The 10,201-nt window shown below is 45.0% G+C and overlaps 1 long non-coding RNA gene across 1 annotated transcript; it reads right to left on the bottom strand.

The window, feature by feature from the left end:
* Positions 1–2,062: 2,062 nt before the first annotated feature.
* On the bottom strand, positions 2,063–7,221 carry LOC131904713 (uncharacterized). The gene is made up of 3 exons (XR_009377807.1): positions 6,947–7,221; positions 4,613–4,711; positions 2,063–2,242 (listed from the first exon to the last, which is right to left on the bottom strand). It is a non-coding gene; the product is annotated as an uncharacterized LOC131904713 (long non-coding RNA).
* Positions 7,222–10,201: the final 2,980 nt, after the last annotated feature.

Raw genomic sequence — 10,201 nt, 5'->3', positions numbered from 1 at the left:
AATCACTGTTGCCCATAGGTACATGGGTGTGTGGCCATCCACTGGGTCATGAACAACCTTCTAGAAGCCAAGTCTCCAAAGGAGAGTAACTCTCCTTACTTCAGCAGCCATTGACTGCTGATAGCTCCTCTTAATAGAGGTGGAAACTCACGGTCTCCTCCCCCCTTCATGCTGGAATTTTAACTGGCTGGATTTTGTGGTAACCGCAGCTGCTGTGAGCTGATGTGTGTGACAGCCATGTTATGTCCAAAACTCAGCATTCTGCAGGTCTCCTCCCTCTCTGGCTCTTAAATTCCTTAATCCCCCTATTGTATGAAGTTCCTTGAACCAGGGATGGTGAAAGCTTGATATAGATGACTCGTTCACAAGTGAACACTCAGAGTCATGCTCATCACTTTGCCCAGTTAAGAATCTCTGTATTTACTATAGCCCACTGCAGAAAGAAGTATTTCTGAACCAAGTTGAGAGCAGCACAGATCTGTGGCTATAAACATAAATATTTAGACTACAGTTTGGCAGCCATGACCACTGGAGTGGTTTGAATGACTACGGTCCCCAGAGGCCCATAAGGAGTGGCACTATTAGGAACTGTGGCCTTGTTGGAGTAGTATTGGTTGTAGTGGTAAGGCCACTCCACGTAGTTAAAAGGGAGGTTTATTTTGTGGGGTAACTTACAAGTGAAGGGATAGGTTACAGGGTCTGGAAAAGGTGTAACAATCTGGCGGTGTTCTCTGGAAAACTCTGCTTGGTCTACCTCCAGTGTCCAGGATCCAGGAACCAAGAGAGCTAGCCCATCTGGACCTCAGGTCTTAAGGGCTCCTGTCTCGGCCCTACTTTGTAGGCATGACAGTTACCGAAGCCTCAGTGGGGGTAGTACTTCCAGGTCAAAGCTGGAACAGCTACCCACTACAGAGTAGGTGTGATCTTATCAAAGGAAATGTATTACTGAGGGTGGGCTTTGAGGTTTAAAAAGCTCAAGCCAGGTCCAGTGCCATTCCCTCTTCTTGCTGTCTGTCAATCCAGATGTAGAACTCTCAGCTCCTTCTCCAGCACCATTTCTGCCTGTATGCTTCCTGCCATGATGACAATGGAATAAACTTCTGAACTGTAAGGCAGCCCCAATTGGATGTTTTCCTTTATAAGAATTGCTGTGGTCATGGTGTCTCCCTAACTAAGTCAACCACTTGGCAAAACAATAATAGCAGGATTCCCCCTAGAGCATAAGATCTCTCCAGCTGTGGGCTTTGACCAGGTTTACAGTATCAGGCATGAAATCCATCCTGTGGAGCAGGTCTCATATCCAGGCAGAAAGCAGTTGGTTACTCCCAACGCCATCATACCACTATTGCACCAGTAGGCACAGATTTCAGGCAGAGTCAAGTGCTGGGTAAGACCATTGATGTCTTTTCACCTCTAGCAGCCTGTGAAGCACCTTTCAGCATTACATGAGCTAGGCAGCAGGGAGTGAGTTTCTTATTCAATTCAACAGTGATTTCTCTATGTCCCAGTGACTTTAGGAACACTGTCTTACCATCTAGTTATGGTAGCCAGGCAAGATCAATGCAATACCTTGTGTTGCTTTTTGTGTCTCTGGGACCTCTAATGACCAATAATTCATGAAGAGGTAACCCATGCCTGGTACTGGGATTTTCATTTACTAGCTCATGTCTTCTGGGATGGCGTTCTCCTTAGCACATCGGGCAGAGGGTGAAAGACTCAGTGACTGCCCTTAGCACTTCCTGCAGGGTATGAGTGACATGAGGGGCCATTAGGAGAAGTGCTGCATGGAATCTGGGAGTGAAGGAACTGAGAGTAAACTCTTTCCCACTTGAACACATTTCTTTACCGTTTGCTGTTATTATTATTTATTTTGTCAGCAGCCTTTTGTCTCCAGGGAACTGGAAGTTTGGGCACTTTCCAAACGCTCCTGTGGTTGTTTTCCACAGGAAAAGTAAAAGCACACATTTGATCTTAGCTCACTTGGAAACATTTCAGGAAAGCAGAGCTACTGTGGAAATAGGTGAGAATGAATAAACAAATAACACTCTAAAAAAATCAGGAAATGAGTAATTTCTTGTGATTTTACTGGGAACCAGTGAATACTAGTTGTGACTACGGTTATTTGAAGTTCAAATGTCTCTGGAGGGCAGCATTGCTTGTGAGTCCGGTTTGTGGGGTCAGGTGTTGGCTGAGAGATAACTTCAACCAGGACCCCAATATGGGGACATTGAATTGAGTGACACTAACAAAGGAAAAAAAAATTCCATTAATGGATAGAATGAATTCATCACTTTTAAAAACTGTGTGTGTATGTGTATGCATGTTTATATAGATGTGAATGTACATGTGCGCCACGAGCATGTATGTATATGAACAGGGAGATCAGAGGATAACCTCATGTGTCATTCTCAGGATCATCATCTGTTTCCTTCAAGGCAGGATCTTTCAGTGACCTGCTGCTTACCAGTTAGGCTGGCCTCTGAGCTCCAGGGGTCATGTTTGTCTCCGATTTCCCAGCTTTGGAATCACAAGCATGTGTGACCATACTGTACTTTTGTGTGAGCTCTAGGGATCAAACTCAGGCCCTCATGCCTTCAAGGCAATGCTTTACCAATGCAAGAGAACATTACAAACTGCTGGCCATTCTGTGTGTGTGGGAGACATGTGGCATGTTAGTTGATTAGCCTCACATATATGATCGTGTTTAATTCTAATTATGTATGAGCTTTAAAAAACATGGTTTTGTTCTGAATGAGAGTTAATACCCACAAATAAATGGAAATGTTAAACTTCTATGCACTCAGTTTGTGTCTCTATCATATAAATTACAGCTGGATCCAAGGTTAATTAATTACCTTGACACTTTGGATCAGGAACTTTTTGCCTAAGCAGGGATAAAGTGGTTTTACAATGGCAGTGTAAATGGAATTTTAAATGTTTGCTGACCCACCGAGTCACTTCCATCAGGTCAGCCCTATAGAGCCCATGGGGAAAGTTTCAACCGTCTAAATTGAAAATATCAACAGTTAAGGATGCCTCACAGAACCCCTTTCACAGATCCTTGATTGCTTCCTTCCCTTCCTTCCTTCCTTCCTTCCTTCCTTCCTTTCTTCCTTCCTTCCTTCCTCCTCTCCTCCCCTTCTTTCTCCTCCTTCCTCCTTTTTTTTTTTTTTAAAAGAGTCTTGCTACGTAGCTAAGGCTATGGTAGTTGTTATGTAAGTAGCTGAACTTGAACCCAACCTCTTGCCCCAGTCCTGCCCCACATCCTCTCTGATGCTGGGATTATAGGCATGTGCCATCATGCCTAACTAAAGATTTAAAATGCAGTTAAATGTACATTCAGAAAAGCATAACATATATTATGGCTGAAATTTTTGATTGTGAGCCTAGTCTTTAATGGCTGAGCTATCCCTCCAGCCCTATGGCTTGAATTTTTACACCCCCCCCCATGGCCTAAAGACTCAGTATAAGAAACACAAACATTGTTAGGACCCTAAGATGTTCCCTTGTTGTGGAATATTATTTTAACTAGGCAAGGATGTGTTACATTTATTTATGCTGCAGAATATTACTTTAACTGTGTAAAGATGTGTTACTTTTGTTTATGCTGAATTTGCTTAATGATGTAAGGATGTATGTTTAACTATGTAAAGATGTGTTACATCTGTTTCACCTTGCCTGCCTAAGGCACCTGATTGATCTAATAAAAAGATGAACAGCCAATAGCTAGGCAGAGAGGGATAGGTGGGGTTGCCAGGCAGAGAGATTAAATAGGAGGAGAAAGCCAGGCTTGAAGAGAGAAAGGAGGAATGAGAGGAGAGGGAGGAGAGAGCATGGCAGACGCATGGGGCCAGAAGCCAGGGAATCGCCAGCCGGCAGACACGAAGTAAGACACACAGAAAGAAAGTAAAAGTCAAAAGCCCCGAGGCAAAAGGTAGATAAAGAGAAACAGATTAATTTAAGGTAAAAGAGCTAGTCAGAAACATGCCTAAGCTAGGCTGAGCATTCAAAACTAATGTCTGAAAACTAAAGTATCCGGGCCATGATTTTGGAGCTGGTTGATGGCCCCAAAGAAAAAAGCCTGATACATTCCCTCATGCCTCCTTGAAGTTTGTTCACACAACTGTACTTTTCCTTAGGCACAGAAGGGAGGAAATCCTCGTTGTCGCCATCCAGAAATAAATGAGTCCTACTAAAGGTAAAGCTGTAGCTCAACTTATTCTGTAACAGCAGTGACCACAGCATGTGTAAAGATGTTCCACTACATTTATAGTACTCTGTCATCGGTTCTGCATGTGTCTTCCCATCAACTTTGCAGCCACCACTGCGGTATGGATCTTATTCACCACAGGACACATGATGGGTGGACATTCGGGGGTCCACACAGCAGACGGCCCAATCCGGCCAGTTTCCCACCTAAGACATAGAGCTCTTTGGTACAGTAAAGTTATGTGACTACCATCCCATCCCTCCAGAATGTGAGCAGGCCTCAAAGGCCTTGAGAATCCCTGGAAGGATAGACTAAAGAAGGAGTGTCCTCATCCATCCTTCCTTCCAAGACATGCTAGTCCTCAGGAATGTGCAACAGGACTGGAGAAAAACCATCACCCACCAGTCCACTCTTTGGTCACTTCTCTTGGCCAGGTACAGTATGGACAGGAGGGATAAGGCATGTGGGGTTTTACTGTAAGTTTCTCTTGGTCCTTAGAGCCTAGAGGAGACAAGAAATAGATATGTGAGCTGGCACATAGACACATCAGTGGAAGACAGAATGTCACAGAGACAGCTAAGGAGACTCAGTGGGAGTCAAGGAGTGGGGAGCATGGTCAGGGCTGTCATATACACTCAGCGCAAATGGCAAGCCTCACCAGAAGTCTCGTTTATTAAGTTCTCAATGAGTGTTGCTCATCGAAGGACGTATTAACAATTTTAAAGCATACCATTTCGGCTGAGCAGGTGGAAAACTTGAGGCTGCTCCCTCCTGCAGCCTTCCTCACTATCGCCTCTGAGATGTTTGCATGTGATTCTTTTCCTGGTGCCCCTGTTGTCCTCTGGTAGGTACATGCCTTCCAAAAGTTTATTTCTTTACTTGCTTCTTAGGGATTAAGCTGGCCTATATGCAAATGTTCAGAGAACTTGGGATTTCCAACACATGGTCATGATTAATGGTACAATATCAAGATCCAAGGCCAGGGATTTGGACAAACCAGCAGGAGACACTCTTATTTAGTGAGTTGTGATGGGAGAGCAATGGACTGAGAGGAATCTGGGTGTGTTGCAATGAGAGTGATTAGTAGCTTCTGTGGATGATGCGGTGTCTTCAATGGGCATGGGTATGCCCTGCCTTTGATGTGGTGACAATGCCCGATCAACAGACTCTCCTAAGGCTTTCCTGCTAGGCACATTCTACTCCGTGCTACTGTGGAATCCTAAGGGCCCACCTTACTGATGGGTGGGTCTGGATTAACAGTTACTATTATTATTTTTTAATGTATATGTGTGGTGTATGCATGTATGGGTGCACATGTGGGAAGCAGATTGGTTTTAGTTATTGCTTGCCACTTTATATTTTCCATCAGATTTATTTTTAATCTTTTAATTTTTAAAATTAAATAGGATTATATCATCCCACCACTTCTCTTTCCTCACTTCAGCCCCTCTCATGATGCTCCCTATCCCTCTCAAAGTCGTGGTCTCTTTTTCTTTAGATGTTATCGTTACATATAGATGTACACATATACATATATAAATGCATAAGTACGAACTGCTGAGTCTGTTTAATGTTGCTTATGTGTATATGATTTCAGGTCTCACCACTTGTGCCTTAATTATTATTCTACTGATTTAAAGAGACACCATGACCAAGATAGGCAACTCTTACTAAAGAAAGCATTTCGTTGGGGCTTGCTTACAGTTTCAGAGGATTAGTCCATTATTATCATGGTTTGGAGCATGGTGGCATGCAGGCAGACATGGAGCTGGAGAAGTATCTAAGAACTACATCCTAACCTACAGAGAGAGAGACAGAGAGAGACAGAGAGAGACAGAGAGAGAGAGACAGAGAGAGAGAGTCAGAGAGAGAGACAGATAGACAGACAGACAGACAGACAGAGGCTGGTCCTGGTATGGGCTTTTGAAACTCCAAAGTCTACCCTCAGTGACACATTTCTAATAAGACCTCACCTCCTAATTATTCCAAATAGTTCAACTAACTGAGGACAAGCATTCAAACATGTGAATCTGTGGGGTCATTTTCATTTAAATCACTACATACAACCTGCTGAATCTGTTTAAGATGCTTGTGTATATGATTTCAGGGATGGACACTTGGTACTGGATAACTATTAAGAGGCTCACCCCTGGGGGAGACTAATTCCCAAGATCTCAGCATTTCTTAGTTGCTTGTGGTTTTTAATCTAGGTATAGGGCTCCTAGATAGTCTCCCTTCCACATTTATCATGTCTTAGTAGAGTTGTCCTTGTTCAGGTCCTATTTAGATAGCCATCTTGTTGAGGTTATCATGGGGGAAGCTTCCCTGTCTTTTCATATATTTGAATACTTGGTCCCCAGACAGTGTAACAGTTTTGGGAAGGATGAGGAGATGTGACCTTGTTGGAGGAGGTATGTCACTGGTGGTGGGCTTTGAGGATTCAAAAGCCATACTAGGCTTAGTCTCTCTCTTTCTCTGGAGATTAGGATCTAAGCTCTTAGCTACTGCTCCAGCACCATGCCTGCCTGTCTACTACCATGCTCCCCACCATGATGGTCATGAACTGACCCTCTGGAACTGTAAGCAAGCTCCCCACGACATGTTTTCTTTTATAAGTTGCCTTGGTCACAGTGTCTCTTCACAGCAATAGACAATGATCTAAGACAGTGATTTTCTGTAATTGTCTGTCTGCTTCAGAGAGAAGCTTCGTGGGTCAGAGGTAAGAAATATACTTACCATGCAAAGCTGGTAAGCAAGCTGTGGGTCCAGAGCTTGCCACCTTAGTTTGTGAGACAAAGTCTGTTTCAGCTGGACTAGTGGCCAGGAATTCCCAGGGATTCACCTCTCTCTGCCTCCCAGCCCTCATTGCTGGGGTTATAGATGCATGCTGCCACCCACGCCCAGCTTTTATGTGGGTATGCAGGTCTCCTGCTTGCACAGCAGACACTTGACCCCCCTGAGCCATCTCCTTGGCCCCAGACTAGCAGTTAATAACCATGGTGATACTTTCTTTCCAGACCCAGGCTGGATGTTCTGGGTTGTGATTGCATCACAAACACAGAACTCAAGTTTTGTTATGTTCAGTCAGTAGACTGGTACAAGCTGGTCTTCCTTCCTCTCCTCTACATGCCAGGTCTTCCATTTGCCTCCTCAATTATTTTTGTTATGTTCAGTCAGTAGACTGGTACAAGCTGGTCTTCCTTCCTCTCCTCTACATGCCAGGTCTTCCATTTGCCTCCTCAATTATTTTTGTCTTCTGCTGAAACACTCCAAACGCAGGCTTTTAAGAAGCTTTTAGTTTCACAGTCAAGTCTCAACTCAAGTATCACCTCCTCAGGGCACGGAAGTGGCTCTAAGGCAGCTGGTCTCAACCTTCCTAATGCTGCCACCTTTCAATATAGTTCCTTATATTATGGTGACCCACAACCATAAAATTACATTTGTTGCTGCTTCATAACTGTAATTTTGCTACTGTTATGAATCGTAATGTAAATATCTGCTATACTGGATATCTGCTATGTGACCCCTGTGAAACGGTCGTCCAACCCCCAGGTTGAGAACCACTGTTCTAGGGTGTTAACAGTGTTTTATATCTTGGTTGAAGAATTTGTAAACATTTATCCAGTGGTACACATACTGTGTGCAGTTTTTGATATGTGTTCATATTTTACAGAAGTCGCCACCCCCAGTGGATAGTGTTTGGTAAAGCATCCTCAAGTAGACTGAAGTGATTGGCTTGGCTAGGTTGCTGATCTACTCTGTGCTTGTCTGAGCATGGCTGTGGGTCTTCTGCAGTCGTGGCTGCCATCATGAGCCCTTTGGGGCCAGAGGTACAGAGGAAATAGCAGTTCCCTCTGGTTTGCCGCAGTCTCTTCTGGAGGCCTTACAGGCAGCATCTTCCCTTAGGACCTGTTCTGTTCGTGCAGACATTTGTCATCGGTCAGATACTCCCTGTCACAATCATGTGTGCCCCAGAGGCCTGACTCTCAGCCTACATTCAGCTGGGTCTCTCTCTGGGCAGCTCCACAGCCTGCATGTGCTTCATCATGTGGGGCAGGGTCTTGAACTGGGAGCCCTTACCTCTTCTTCCAACATTGTGTTCACTGCTCTTTCAATTTTTAAAAATCCCCCAAAGCTGGACAAGTCAGTGTCCCAACAAGAGCAGGTGTTAATCCCACAGATTTGAGGAGAAAGAGCAGCAACCTAAATCATCACGGTCAAGTTAATTAAAGCAAACTTTTTTATTTGTGTACACAGGTGGGCTCTCCCTAAAGGTGGGATTTAAGAGATCAGCATTGGATGTGGGTAAGATAAGGTTTTTATAGTTTAGGAGTAGGGGTTCCCAAATGGGGGGTTTAGCAGGTAAATAGATTACAGAAGCAGAACGTAAGTGTAAGTTGGTCATAATAACCTCTTGAAATATAGACATGGTTTCAAGGTGGTCACAACAAGGTAGTCACAACAAGGTGGTCATAATAACCACTTGTTGTTCAGGTTACAGATGGGGCATAGCCCAGTTCTTCTTCTTCTTCTTCTTCTTCTTCTTCTTCTTCTTCTTCTTCTTCTTCTTCTTCTTCTTCTTCCTCCTCCTCCTCCTCCTCCTCCTCCTCCTCCTCCTTCTCCTCCTCCTCTCCTCCTCCTCCTTATTCTTTAAAGTTTTATTTATTTATTGTATGTCCATGAGCACTCTATCTGCATGTATGACTTTAAACCAGAAGAGGGCATCAGATCCCACTGTAGATGGTTGTGAGCCACCATGTGGTTGCTGGGAATTGAACTCAGGACCTCTGGAAGTGCCGCCAGTTCTCTTAGCTGCTGAGCCATCTCTCCAGCCCCATAGCCCAGTTCTCGAGAAACAGATTTAATCACACACAGGAATGAGTCTAGTTGGTCTTTACTCTAAGATGGCTTTCAAGTCTAGGATGGAGCCAGGCTGATTTATCACAGGCAGGGCTTGCAATGAAGCCTCCTCATAGGGACCATTCCTTAGCGCATTCTTGTGAGCCGGGATGGGAGAAGGCTGCAGGCCCCTCTTCAGCTCCTCTGAGCAACATCTGACTCCTGTAATTTATGTGTGTACACAGGGCCACTCCAGGGGCTCTTCCTAAAACACCAGTCCACACTCTTTTCAAAATGACCAATGCTTGCCGGTCGCTTGGTGGCCAGGTTTTTTGTCATGACTGACAAGGCCCTCCCTGACATCAGCACCCCCTTTTCCCGTCATGTGTGTTCCTGGCCACTCTGGGCTGCTCCAGTTCCTCACAGGAACCGTGCCTTTCCTCATGCCACAGTCTCCATCCCTCTCCCCATCCCCTCCTCTGCCTGGAGAGCCCCTTCTCCTGAGGCGGTTCCCTCCCCCAGAAGCCCCTTCATTTTACCACACAGGCTTACTACCCAGCCTTTGTCCCTGGTAGCCACACAGGGCCTGGCTTACAGTTCACCTCAGGGACTGGTCAGGCGGGGTACATTTGTCAGGTGAGGCACAGCTTGCCTCTCTACAGGCTTCTTCCTGGTGTGCAGTCGTAAAGCACCTTTACTCCTTGTTTGCACGGCAGCGGGGAGTTGCCTGTTCGTGAGAGATCATCAAGGCCCTTTAATCCTCCTTTGTTACTGAATGATGTCAGGAGTCACCGTGTGCTTAAGACTTCTAATTTTAAAATAATCCAGAGATGCTCTAGCCGCCTCCTCAAAAGTCCACAACAGCATATTTATTTCCTAACACTTTAATAGAATTACATACGGGGAAGAAACCGAAACAAAAGAAAACAAAACCCTAAACTGAAGAGACAGGGGATTCACTCAGGGGACCCAATGGCCCTTAGACCCTCAAGGAGGGTGAGTCCCCTTCCTTGTGGGACAGAGGACAGGGTGTCTGGCTGACTTTGGGGAGGCCATTAGCAATAGGGTCCTTAAGCCTAAGCTATTATCACTCTACCTGACTTAAAGCAGTAACAGCCAGTTGTGGAGGGTGGCGGTGGGTGGGGCAGGGGT

This window comes from Peromyscus eremicus, chromosome 2, assembly GCF_949786415.1.
Source record: "Peromyscus eremicus chromosome 2, PerEre_H2_v1, whole genome shotgun sequence".
Lineage (NCBI taxonomy): Eukaryota > Metazoa > Chordata > Mammalia > Rodentia > Cricetidae > Peromyscus > Peromyscus eremicus.
Note: the sequence above shows the minus strand (reverse complement) of the source record. Positions and strands in the feature narration are given on the sequence as shown.